At 44.3% G+C, this 12,922-nt stretch overlaps 1 pseudogene; it reads left to right on the top strand.

Annotated features, from left to right (window-relative positions):
• Window positions 1-10,148: 10,148 nt before the first annotated feature.
• LOC105612134 (ferritin light chain-like) lies at window positions 10,149-10,824 on the top strand (annotated as a pseudogene).
• Window positions 10,825-12,922: the final 2,098 nt, after the last annotated feature.

The raw sequence follows: 12,922 nt of genomic DNA, 5'->3' as shown, positions 1-12,922 counted from the left end.
GACTCCCCCTCTTGCTGCGGTGACACTTGGTACGGCCCAGGCATTCATGCCAAGTAGCTTTCACACATGGAAGCTTGTCTCAAGCAATTGCTGACAAGCCACAAACAAGACATTCTCCCTCCCTTCTCAGTGCCCCCCCCACTCCTTCCCCCTCCACCTTTTCCTCCCCCCTCCTTGCCTCCCCTCCTCCTTTCTTCTGAATGCAAACTAAAACTCTCCAGTGACAGGCAGGCTCGCAGGCTTGGCCTAGCTGCGCAGGCAAACACACACACACACACACACACACACACACACACACACACGCGTGCGCGCGCGTTCTCTCTCTCACGCAAGCAGCTCAGCTAGTTGCTGCTGCACTGGTGGAGTTAAGAGACAGGAAAAAGCCTAGGCTGAGTTGGGGGCAGGGAGAGAAAGAGAGGGAGACGGAGAGCCGCCTCCTGTGTCCTGGTAAAATGGCAGAAGAGAGGTGAGCCCCCTGCAAAAACAGCAGTGGCCACACACGTGTGCACACAGACACACACTGGGAGGCAGTCTGAGCTCCAGAAACAGTGAAATCAATGACTCCACAAAGGAAAAAGCCCCGGCCGGTCAGCTGCAGCTTGGGGGAGTGGGGAGATAAGAGTGGGTGGACCCAGGGCTGGGGTTTCTGTTGAAATGTTTAGATGGTTTTCTTCTTCATAGTAGGAAAAAAAAAAGAGTGTTCCCTATGGAGCTAGTCTTTCTTCACTGCATAATGGAGCCTAAACCTGAACCACTAGTTAAAATAAAACCAGGAAATGTGTAAATGTGCGAGTAAACTTAACTGTGGGTTCAACTTGTACCTAAGATATTTTTAAGTGGATTTTTTTTTTTTTTTTTGCAGAAACCCTAGAGAGCGGTAGCAAGGAGAATAGTAACAAGTAGTGTAAACTCTGAGAGCTGTGAAGTGTGATGCGAAAGTTACTGATTGCCAGGCTGCTGGAATTTATGGAGGGTGGGCATTGCGAGTTGGAGGGGGGAAGGGTGAGTCTCTGTGAGCTGTTTTCGAGGAATGAAAGGGGAATGAGGTAGAATAATGAATATGGCAAGAAGCAAGCAGGAATTTGATTGGTGTGGAGGGAGGAGGAAGGTGGGGGTGTAAAGGAGGGAAGAGAAAGAGAGGAGGGAGAAAAAAAACACTGCATGAGAAAGGAAGAAGAAAAATGGAAGCCCAGAGATTGAAACATGCCGAGTAAATGAGATGGCAAAAGAAGGCATAAAATGTGAGCAAAAAGAAGCACAAAGGATGTGCAAATTTGCAGATGGCATGAAATCAGGAGAGCCAATTGAGATCAAGAAGAAGGACAGGATGATTATGTGACATTCGTATTTTTAGCCTCTTGTGGAGTTATAAACCTGATAAGGTCTCCTTTGCCAGGGCTGGGATGGTCACCCTTCTACAGGCAGGACCTGAATGGGAGCTTAGCTCCTAACTGGAGCTACCAGATTGTGGTTTTGCAGGAAGGTCGCTTGTACTCGAGTCCACATGCAAATTATGTGAACACACATCACTTATTCCTTTGCTGGGGTGCAATAAGAACTAAATTATGACTTTTTACATTTACGACTAGCTAAAGCCTTCCCTGATGGCCCAGAGGTAAAGAATCCGCCTGCCAATGCAGGAAACATGGGTTCGCCCTCTGATCCTTGGAGCATATAAGCCTGTGTGCCACAACTATTGAGCTCTGTGCTAGAGCTGGGGAGCCGCAACTACAGAGCCCATATGCAGCAACTACTGAAGCCTGCATGCCTTAGAGCCGGTGCTCCACAACAAGAGAAGCCACCGCAATGAAAAGCCAGCACGCCACATCTAGAGACGAGCTCTTGCTCACCACAAGTAGAGAAAAGCCCACACAGCAAAAGAAGTCCCAGCACAGCCAATAAATAAATAAATGTGTTTTTCAGTTCAGTTCAGTTCAGGTCAGTCGCTCAGTCGTGTCTTAAAACTAGCTAAATGGCTTGTCACTACGTAAAACTTACCACATCCGACACATCCTTGTTCCTACTACCTTTTCCCTTTCTCCGTTACGGCAGATCCTATTAACTGTCTGTTCCGATCCACATTTATGATGATAATGAAAATAATTCCTTTGGATTAAGTATTTACTTGATTTCCAGCATTTTCCAAGCATTTATACCATGAAGTCACTTCTTTTAAGACCATCTCTATTTACAGATGATAAAAAATGAAGCACAGGGAGGCTAAATAACTTGCCGGAGGTCACACAGCAAGGTAGAGATGGAGCTGAAATCAGATTCAGGTCTGTGTATCCTCTGATCTGGGTAGCACATGTTCCCCATGGCATCCCAAGTCCACTCAGCCATAGAAGTGCCCTGTTTCTTTCTGCACCCCAGAGCTAGGTTTGGATCCTCTCACTTTGAGCCAGGGGACCTTCTGACCTCTCCTTAACAAACTACTGACTCACCGTCCACTTCTCCGTGGTGGTGACTCACTATATTCAATGAGGCCTTCTAGGCAAGAATTGCATAAAGGGTCAGCTTGACCTTTAATGACTGTATGATTTACTGATTGCCAGGCAACAGAGAAAGGCAGCTAAGACCAGAAAGGCTTCCCCTCCTTAAAAAATGTACAAAGCAAACTAAAAACACCCACAAGTTGTTGATGGTAATATTGACGGTGACGGTTGGTAACATGTAATGAGCAGGTACATATCTTAAACAACCCCATAAGGTATACACTGTTATTGTTCCTGTTTTCCAGATGAAGAAGCTGAGGCACAAAGGTTCAGTAACAGGCTGAGTTCCCTCAGTCAGGAAGTGCTAGCTGAGCTATGGCCCCAGGCAGCCTGCCTCCCCAGAGACCATGCTCTCCCCAACTCTGCTGAAGAAGTGAAAAGAGTAGTTTCAATTATGAGAGTGAAAAATCTAACTGCTCAGTGAGAGAAAGGGGAGAGAGGCAGTAATAATCCTCATATACTCAATGATCTCCATGAGTAGCTAATGAAGCAAAAAGCATGTACCAGGGCCCCCAGATGGCCCCAGTTTTCAAATGCCTCTACAGCCCTGCTTGGTAGAGGACAGAGACTCTCCAGCCTCCGGGTCAGAACACTGGCAGGAAGAGCAGGTCAGATTATCTCCCCTCTGGCAGTGATGACTTCCACCTACCAAGTCCAAAGAAAGAAAAGACAGTCCAAGTGGATAAGTGAACAGGGTCAATGAGTGATCCTGAGTTTATTTTTTGAGACTTCTGAATGCTAAGCATGGATTGTAGAAGAAAATACCCTAGACTCTTGGGCAGAAGACCTAGTGCCAATTCTACCACTCACCAGGCCCTTGCATCCTCAATTATACAATGAACTAACGACATTAGCTTTGCAACCCTCTCCAGTGCTGAAATGCCATCATTCTAATAACTGTCCATTTGATGAGGAAAAGATTAGCAGCCAAGGTAGCTGATACGATGTGTGTTTGGATGCGTGTGTATATATGTGTACTGGAGAGGTCAGTGGCATGAAAGGAATGGGGAAGAAAGACCCTTGTTGGCTTGGTCTCCCCATATTATGGCACATCACTTCCAAACTACCGTCTACATAGCAGCTATTTTCACTTTATTTTGTCTCACTGCAAGATGAATGTACATGCACAACTAATAATATTTTTTAAAAATTGAAGTGTTGATTTACAGTGTTGTGCAGCAAGGTGACTCCGTTTTACACATGTATACATTCTTTTTTAAACATATTTTTTTCAATTACAGTTTATCCCAGGAGATTATAGTTCCCTGTGCTATACAGTAGTTCCTTGTTGTTTATCCATTCTAAATTTAATAGTTTGCATCTACCAACCCCAAATTCCCAGTCCATCCATCTCCCTCCCTTCCTCTCCCTTGACAACCACAAGTCTGATCTCTATGTCTGTGAGTCTAAAACTAAATCTTTTAAAAAAGCCAACCTCTAGCAGGGATAAGGGAAATCAGCTTCTTATACTTCAGTGTGAATTATTTGATTAATCTGCTTTCCTCCAAACCCTTAGTTCATATCCAATAGCTGCTTAATATTTATTTATTTTACTGTTTGGCTGTGTTGGGTCTTCGCTTACTATTCATTTATTTTACTGTATGGCTGTGTTGGGTCTTCGTTGCTTTGTGCAGGCTTTCTCTAGCTGCAGCTAGCACAGGCTGCTCTTCACTGCGGTGTGCGGGCTTCTCATTAGGGTGGCTCTCTTGTTGCTAAGCACGGGCTCTAGAGTGTGTGGGCTTCAGTAGTTGTGGCACTCAGGCTTAGTTGCTCCAAGGCATTGGGACCCTCCTGGACCAGGGATCGAACCTGTGTCCCCTGCATTGTAAGGTGGATTCTTAACCACAGACCACCAGGAAAGCTCCCAATACCCATTTAGATTAGAGGGTGAAGTGGAAAGATGAGAGGGGAGCAGGTAGATAGTTTTAGAATTTAGAGGACTCCTTAATGTAAGGAAGGCCTGATCTGGAGGTCGCTCAGAGAAAGAGAAGATAAAGGGGCACTAAAAGCTGGCAATGGACATGAACTTGGGCAAACTCCGGGAGATGGTGAGGGACAGGGAGGCATGGCATGCTGCAGTCCATGGGGTTGCAGAGTCAGACACAACTTGGCAACCAAACAACAACAAAAGATGGCACAAGGTATGAGAAAAAGAGGAATTTTCAAGATTTACCGAGATAAAGCAGCAATTTAGAGGCAGGAAAGTTTAGAACTCAATCTGGAAATAGCCACATCTTCTACTGATAATTTAAATTAATTATATAAAAATATACCCCACCACCACCACCACATGATTAAAAGACAGTGAGGTTTCTGTTTTCTGGAAGGAAAAGGTTTGAGTTCCTGTTTCAGTGTGCTTATAAGCTAAATGAACTTGGCCAAGTCTTTTAACCTTTCTGAGCCACAGTTTTATGATCCTTCATTTGGTATCATGAAGTAATGAGCTACTATATCAGTGAGCTTAATAAAGAGGGGTGACTCGATGGTAAAGAATACGCTTGCCAGTGCAGGAGATAGTGTTCAATCCCTGGGTTTGGAAGATCCCCTGGAGAAGGAAATGGCAGCCCACTCCAGTGTTCTTGCCTGGGAAATCCCGTGGACAGGGGAGCCTGGTGGGCTACAGTCCATGGGGTTGCAAAAGAGTTGGACACAACTTGGCAGCTAAACAACAAAAACAAATACAAATTTTAGCTGCTAATATGCAATAATATGTAATATGAATATAAGAGCACTAACTATGAGCCAGGCATGCTCTTCTCATGCATTATCTCATTTAATCCTCATAACTCACCTTATGAGAAGAGTACTACTACTGGGACACAGTATAGTGTGGTTTATGTACTTGGCCTCTAGAGCCAGACATGGCATTGAGTTACAAACTCTGCCACTCTGTGATTTAGGAAAAATTACTCAACCTTTCTGAGTTTCAGTTTCTTCATTTGTAAATGAGCATATTAATAGCATCTTCCTCATAGGATTATTTTGAGGATGAAATGAGATAATGAATGCATGTGACATAATTAGCCCAGTGCCCAGCACATAAAAAGTAATCAACAAATGTTAGATGTTATATTAGTTCTCATTTTACAGACTTGCTGAGATTAAGTGCTTTGCCCAAGGTCATACAGCTTGTAAACATAAGGGGCCCAAAACCTGGTTCTGTTTGATTCAAAGCTCTTGCTCTTTACTGTTCTTTTATATTGTCTATCTTGCCACTGACTTTTCTGAACCACAGATAATTGAAAGGACATCCTAATTGCATCATCATTTGTTTAACCTTTATTAGCTTCCCACTTGAACTATTAGTCTGCAAACATAAGCACTCAGGGAAAATATTTTCCATACAGAGCATCTTAGAGAAGTAATGCTATTACTTAAAAATACTATTTGAAAAGTTCCCTCAACATAGTTCAAACATCTCAGAAAAGCACTGTGACAAACTCATGTTTTAGAAATGAAAAATTCTTAGTTTAAATTTCATCTCTCTCTCTTTTTTTTTTTTGCCATGCTGCGCATCTTGTGAAATCTTTGTTCCATGATCAGAGATTGAACCCAGTCTCTTGGCGGTGATGTACAGAGTCCTAACTACTGGACTGCCAGGGAATTCCCTCATCTTCTTTTCGTAGTTAAGCTTCAGGTCAATATGGAGCACTTAGTGGTCAATAGCTAGATTAGAAGAAAGAAGAATAAGGCATCCAGGTAACCCACAAACTATAAGATGCTTCCCCTCAGACTTTAAGAGATGGGCAGAAAATTGCAGTGGAGAAGGAAACGGCAACCCACTCCTATATTCTTGCCTAGAGAATCCTGTGGATGGAGGAGCCTGGTGGGCTGTGGTCCATAGGGTCGCACAGAGTCAGACACGACTGAAGCGACTTAGCATGCATGCATGCATTGGAGAAGGAAATGGCAACCCACTCTAGTATTCTTGCCTGGAGAATCCCAGGGACAGAGGAGCCTGGTGGGCTGCCGTCTATGGGGTCACACAGAGTTGGACACGACTGAAGTGAGTTAGCAGTAGCAGGAGCAGCAGAAAATTGCGAACTACAGTTTTTACAGGGCAAAAAAATGTTTAAAGAACTTAGTTTAAATAACAAAGTTAAAATACATGTATTAACAAGAGATTCATATTACTCAACTCTGGTGAGAGATGACAGGTAAAAATAGACCATCGCTGTAGTGAGAAATAGAAATTCCTCGCTCTTCAGAACAAATGAATACAGCTTCTTCATTCTTTTTAAACAGCAATAAATTAGGAGAATAGACTCACAGGTGGGTAGGCTGAGAGGATAACCATTCTGGAAGTGGCCAACAGATTAAATGCCCCCAATTCTAAAGGAAATCAGAAAAATAAAAATCAGTTAATCCTAAAGGAAATCAGTGCTGAATATTCATTAGAAGGACTGATCCTGAAACTGAAGCTCCAATACTTTGGCCACTTGATGGGAATAACCAACTCATTGTAAAAGATCCTGATGCTGGGAAAGATTGAAGGCAGGAGGAGAAGCGGACAACAAAGGATGAGACGGTTGGATGGCATCACCGACTCGATGGACATAAATTTGAGTAAGCTCTGGGAGTTGGTGACGGACAGGGAAGCCTGGCGTGCTACAGTCCATGGAAATGCAAAGACACGACTGAATGACTGAACTGAAGATCTTAACACTACTTTTTAAAGCTCAACTATTTTATTTTTTTCTTTCTCCAGGCAACTTTCCGAAAAACCTCTAATTGTTGCCAAAGACCTGTGGGTGCTTTTAAAGGAGTTTGATTAGGTGATCAAGGATAGTCAGAGATTTGCTTGAGTTCAAAGTATTTGGTTTTTATAATTGTTATTTTAGTGGGGGTAAATAATAAATTGGAGTTCCAAGCATTTCATAAGATGTGACACCATGTATGTACACACCCACGTACCATCCTCTTGGGAGAAAGATCAGCTTTGAGCTACATTAAGAACCCCAACAATGAAAGTGTTAGAGTGTCTGTTATGAACAGAGTATGTATGTAATAATACAACTGGCATTTTAGTGGGATGGATGGACCATTTCGTCTTGAGTCTTCTCCCTTCTAACCAGGATATAGAAGGGAGCACAGAAGACCCTGAGAAGGGCCTCAGGAATCGATGTTAGCTGAGGCAAGGAAGGCAGAAACCAGCACAGGGTGCATCTGCCGTGGACTGTCTGAAATGCCTCTTCCTTGAGATCTACTTCTGCCTGAAGCTTGCAGCTCATCAGAGCAGAAAGAGGCAGCAGAGCTACCGGTGGGAGCAACTGGTTTTGGTAAACAATGAGGCAACTTCTCCCTCAAGAGAGCAGATCAGAGGAGAAATAATAAACGATGGAGAGAAACTCTCCAGCAGTTACAAGACAGCTGGGAAAGGGCCGCCTCTCCTGAATGACCTTGGCGGCTGCAGAGGCTGAGCTTTCCTGGCCTTGATAAAAGGGCAGAAGGATTCGGGTATGATCTGGGGCACTCAGCTGCTCCTGGACCTGCATAGAAGCCAGCATAGGCAGCAGCTATACCTAGGGCTTCCCTGGGGGCTCAGACAGTAGAGAATCTGTCTGCAAATGCAGGAGACCTGAGTTCGATCCCTGGGTTGGGAAGATCCCCTGGAGGAGGACATGGCAACCCCCCCCCCCCCCCCCCCCCCAGTACTCTTGACTGGAGAATCCCCATGGTCAAGAGGAGCCTGGCGGGCTACAGTCCATGGGGTTGCAAAGAGTCATACATGACTGACTTTGCATGGTAAGACAGCACATACCTAGGCCACTAGCCACAGCTAAGTAATTCTCTGCTCACACTGGCCTAGAATTCGCTTTGGGCTGACTCTATGAAAGGATTTTTTTGCTAGCCTGGCTCCAGAGTTCGAGTTGCTTCTCCCTGTGGAGCTGGAAGGAGATAATTGGTCTGAAACTATTATAGTTGCATTCATAGTACATCTGGACCTGAGGTTGTTTGACCTCTGAAAACCTGGAATGGAAATAATGCAATTATCTGAACTAAAGACAATTTAACAAAATTAAAAAAAAAAAAAATGAAGCCAGGAAAAGAAAATTTATCTTTTATGCCACATGTCTTTTACCTAGCAATGGAATGTGGATCTTTCATAAAGATTAAAGATACTTAAAGATTAAATAGAAGGTGATGTTTTCAATGCAATAAGCAGTTGCTAATACATGCTGGGTGCAAAACATTGTACTGAAACTGGGGACACGACAATGAGTGAGGCTCTGTCCCTGTTCTAAAGGAGCATGCTGTCTAGATAGTGGAAAAGACAGACAGGCATACAAGTAACCACAACATAAGCCATCATGTGACAAATGAAGCCAGCAAGTATCACAGGCATTTTGAGGTGTCTGCCCAACACATTCCCTCCATTCTTGGCCAGTGACTCCTGGACTACCCACTCAAATCTTCGGCACTTTGTTTATAACATGCATCCAGTGCTCCCAGCCAATAAGATTCTCTCTCCCGGAAATGTAAAATAAGGGCTCTCAGAAGCTAGTTGATCTGTGAGCTATTGAGTTGAGAGGATTGCCCTGAAAAGAAAAGTAATGATATCTGCCTAGTCAGAGAGGTAGAGATGGGAGTCCATTTGGCCTGAGAGAGAAAGAGAAGATCCCTGGTTGTCAGCTTAGGAAACCGTAGTTTTAGCTCTGATGGCGGCTTCCTCAATTTAAGTTCTGAACTCACATTCTAACCCTCGCCAGTCCTGACCCCATGCTGCATGCGTGCTCAGTCATGTCCAACTCTTCAAGACCATAGGGACTATAGCCCGCTAGACTCCTCTGTCTGTGGGACATGGGATTCTCCAGGTAAGAACACTGCAGTGGGTTGTCATGCGCTCCTCCAGAAGATCTTGCTGACCCAGGGATGGAACCCAGTCTCCTGTGTCCCTTGCATTCCAGGCAGATTCTTTACTGTGAGCCACAGGGAAGGCCCTCTCCCTCCTCCTAAAATAGTGTTAATGAGTTCATTTTTCTTGCACCTAATAGAGGGATTGTGAAGCTCAGTAATTTGGTTCAATCCTTCTCAGTTGCCAAGCACTGTACTAGTTCCAGATGTTCATCAAATAAATTGAACTCACAGGACTTTGAGGCCTAGTAGGGATTCTGGTAGGGGGGAAAAGTACAGTGTCGTATTATAAAGGAAGTGCTAAAAGAATCTGAGAGGGGAACAGCATTGATTTCTTCAGGGGAATTTTGGGAAGATTTCACCAAGGATGCGGCATATAACCTAAACCTTGAGTGGGATTTTAGTGGATTTGGTGGGATAATGCATTTCAAGCAGAGGAAAGGGTACTACACTTCACTGCCTCTCTAATTTTCAACCAGGCTTCAGAATGACAAGCTGGTTTGCTCCCTATGATCCATGGGCCACATCCAGCCCGTTGCATTTTTGTACAGTACAGCCTGCAATCTAAGGATAACTTTTGCATTTTAAAATAATGTCTGGGAAGTGCGCTGGGCAGCCCCGCGGATCTGTCTCGTGCTTCAACAGTGCTTGGACGGAACAGACCCAGGGACGCCCCTTGCTCCAGCGTCCAACTACCCTCCAACCTTTTCTCCAGTCGCAACCTTCGGAGTCAGCCACTCAGCTGTCCGTGATCACCGGGACCAGCCACCATTTTTTAACTCCTTATTATTACCGACCAATCATGAGCTCCCAGATTCGTCAGAATTATTCTACCGAGGTGGAGGCCGCCGTCAACTGCCTGGTTAACACGCAGCTGCAGGCCTCCTACACCTACCTCTCTCTGGGCTTCTATTTCCACCGCGACGATGTGGCCCTGGAGGGTGTGAGTCACTTTTTTTGAGAATTGGCCAAGGAGAAGCGCGAGGGCGCGGAGCGTCTCTTGAAACTGCAAAACTAGAGTGGTGGCCGCGCCCTCTTCCTGGACGTGCAGAAGCCATCTCAAGATGAGGGGGGTAAACCCAGGACTCTATGGAAGCCGCCTTTCTCGTAGAGAAGAACCTGAATCAAGCCCTGTTGGATCTGCATGGCCTGGCTTCTGCCCGCAGAGACCCCCACATCTGTGACTTCCTGGAGAACCACTTCCTAGATGAGGAAGTGAAACTCATCAAGAAGATGGGTGACCACCTGACCAACCTCCGCAGGCTGGCTGGTCCCCAGGCTGGGTTGGGCGAGTATCTCTTGGAAAGGCTCACCCTCAAGCACGACTAGGAGCTTCTGGAAACCAGTGGCCATTGAAGAACCCACCTAACATTAGGGCTGCCTGAAGCCCCTCTCTGCAGCCACTAGGCAGCTTTTTAACACCCTGGAGCCCTCTCTCAAGCCTTGGACCAAATGGAAACAATAAAGCTTTTTGCAGCAAATAATAATAATAATAACGTCTGGAAAAATCAAAAGAAGAGTAATCGTTCATGACATGTGAAAATAACATGAAATTCAAATTCTGTTCTCTGTTAATAAAGTTTTATTGGAAAACAGCCACCCTTATTCCTCCACATATTGTGTACGGTTGTTTTCACACTGCAACCTTGGAGTTAACTAGTTGCAACAGAAACTACATGGCCTAAAAAGTCTAAACTATTTCTATCCGACCCTTTGCAGAAAAAGGCTGTGGACCCATGCCTTATACTTTAGCCTCCAAAGGTTTCCTTTGAACATTTGGGATGTGAAGTTGCAACCTTCAGAGAGGTTACATCAGATATCCATTTATAGACAAAATGGTGTATTAATATGTACTTCGTAGGGTTGTTTTGAAAATCATCCATAATACTCGTCAAGTGAAAAAGAGACGTGGAATTATTTACGTATTTTGGACCCCATATTATATACAGACACAGATATAAAGACATTGATATAGATAGAAAAAAACCTGAAGAAATAAGCAAAGAGCTATAGGTAGTAATTACTTCTGAGATGTGAATTATGGAGAACTTTATTTAAAAACTTGGACTGCAAGGAGATCTAACCAGTCAATCCTAAAGGAAATCAGTCCTGAATATTCATTGGAAGGACTGACGCTGAAGCTGAAGCTCCAATACTTTGGCCACCTGACGGGAAGAACTGACTCATTGGAAGAGACCCTGATGCTGGGAATGATTGAAGGCAGGAGGAGAAGGGGACGACAGAGGATGAGATGGTTGGATGGCATCATCAACTCAGTGGACATGAGTTTGAGTTAGCTCTGGGGGTTGGTGATGGACAGGGAAGCCTGGCATTCTGCAGTCCAAGGGTATGCAGACACTCAGACACGACTGAGTGACTGAAATGAACTTATTTAAAAACAGCAACATTAATAATATCAATAATAACCAAGTTATAGTGACTGTTCACTGTATGCCAAGCACTGTGCTCAGTGCTTTATAACATCTTATTTAAGTTTCTCAGGAATCCTATGATATGAGAAGTATCATTGCCCTTATTAAACAAATAAGGAAACAGAGGCTCAGAAGAGTTAAGTAAGACATCCCAGATCACCCAGCTAGTATCAGTAGAGTCAGAATGTAAACGCAGTCAGTCTGAATCCAGTGCTTTCCCGCTTTGCAGCACACCACTCTTTCAATTCTTATGTATTTCTTGTTAGAACTTTAAAACACTGACAACCTTTTACTTTTGTAATTAGGAAAGACACATACTTTATAGGTAAATATGTAAGGATTCCCTGGCAGTCCAGTGGTAAGACTCCGTGTTCCCAAGGCAGGTGGCCCAGGTTCGATCCCTGGTCAGGGAACTAGATCCCACATGCTGCAACTAAGAGTTGCATGCCACAACAACAAGGAAGATTCTACATGCCACAAGGAAGACAGAAGATTCCATGTGTGGCGACTAAGACCCGCTGCAGACAAATAAAGAAACATTTAAATAAATAAGTAAATATGTTAGCACATAGCATGGTGCCCTGGCACATAGTGATTGTTGTTGATAATGATGATAAGGAGGAAGATGACGATGACAACTTACATTTATTGACCTCTTCTTGTGATCCAGGTTCTAGTATAAGGTAGCAGGCACTTTGCTAATTTAATAGAGGAGGTATTTGGTAGCTTGTTATTCCTATAACCATCAGATGTTCCTCAGAGCTTCAGAGACGGGCTAGGGATGTGTGGATCTGGGATAGAGTATGACCTCACAAGTCTTCATTCCAAGGGCTAGGGAGAAGCTGTTCTTAATACTTCTACTTCCATGTCTACTCTTACTCATTCCCATTAGGTGGCCTGGGAATGAATCAGTATAGACGGGTGGACCAGATAGCTGCCGTGTCCAGTGAAGAAGCGTTCTAGTCTGATTCCAGTATTTATTTTTCAGCTCTGTGATCTTATGCGAGGTCTTACATTGTCACAGTTGGGCATATTTGTCCTGTTTTTCCAATTCCCTCTTGTATAGCAGGATGTTAAGTGTTCGAGGATGCTAAGAAGGCCCTGCTGCCCTACTGGCAGGCCTCCCATAGTCTGAGAGTC

The sequence above is a fragment of the Ovis aries genome, chromosome 1 (assembly GCF_016772045.2).
Source record: "Ovis aries strain OAR_USU_Benz2616 breed Rambouillet chromosome 1, ARS-UI_Ramb_v3.0, whole genome shotgun sequence".
NCBI lineage: Eukaryota > Metazoa > Chordata > Mammalia > Artiodactyla > Bovidae > Ovis > Ovis aries.
The sequence above is the reverse complement of the archived record's forward strand: the minus strand, read 5'-3'. Positions and strand labels throughout refer to the sequence as shown.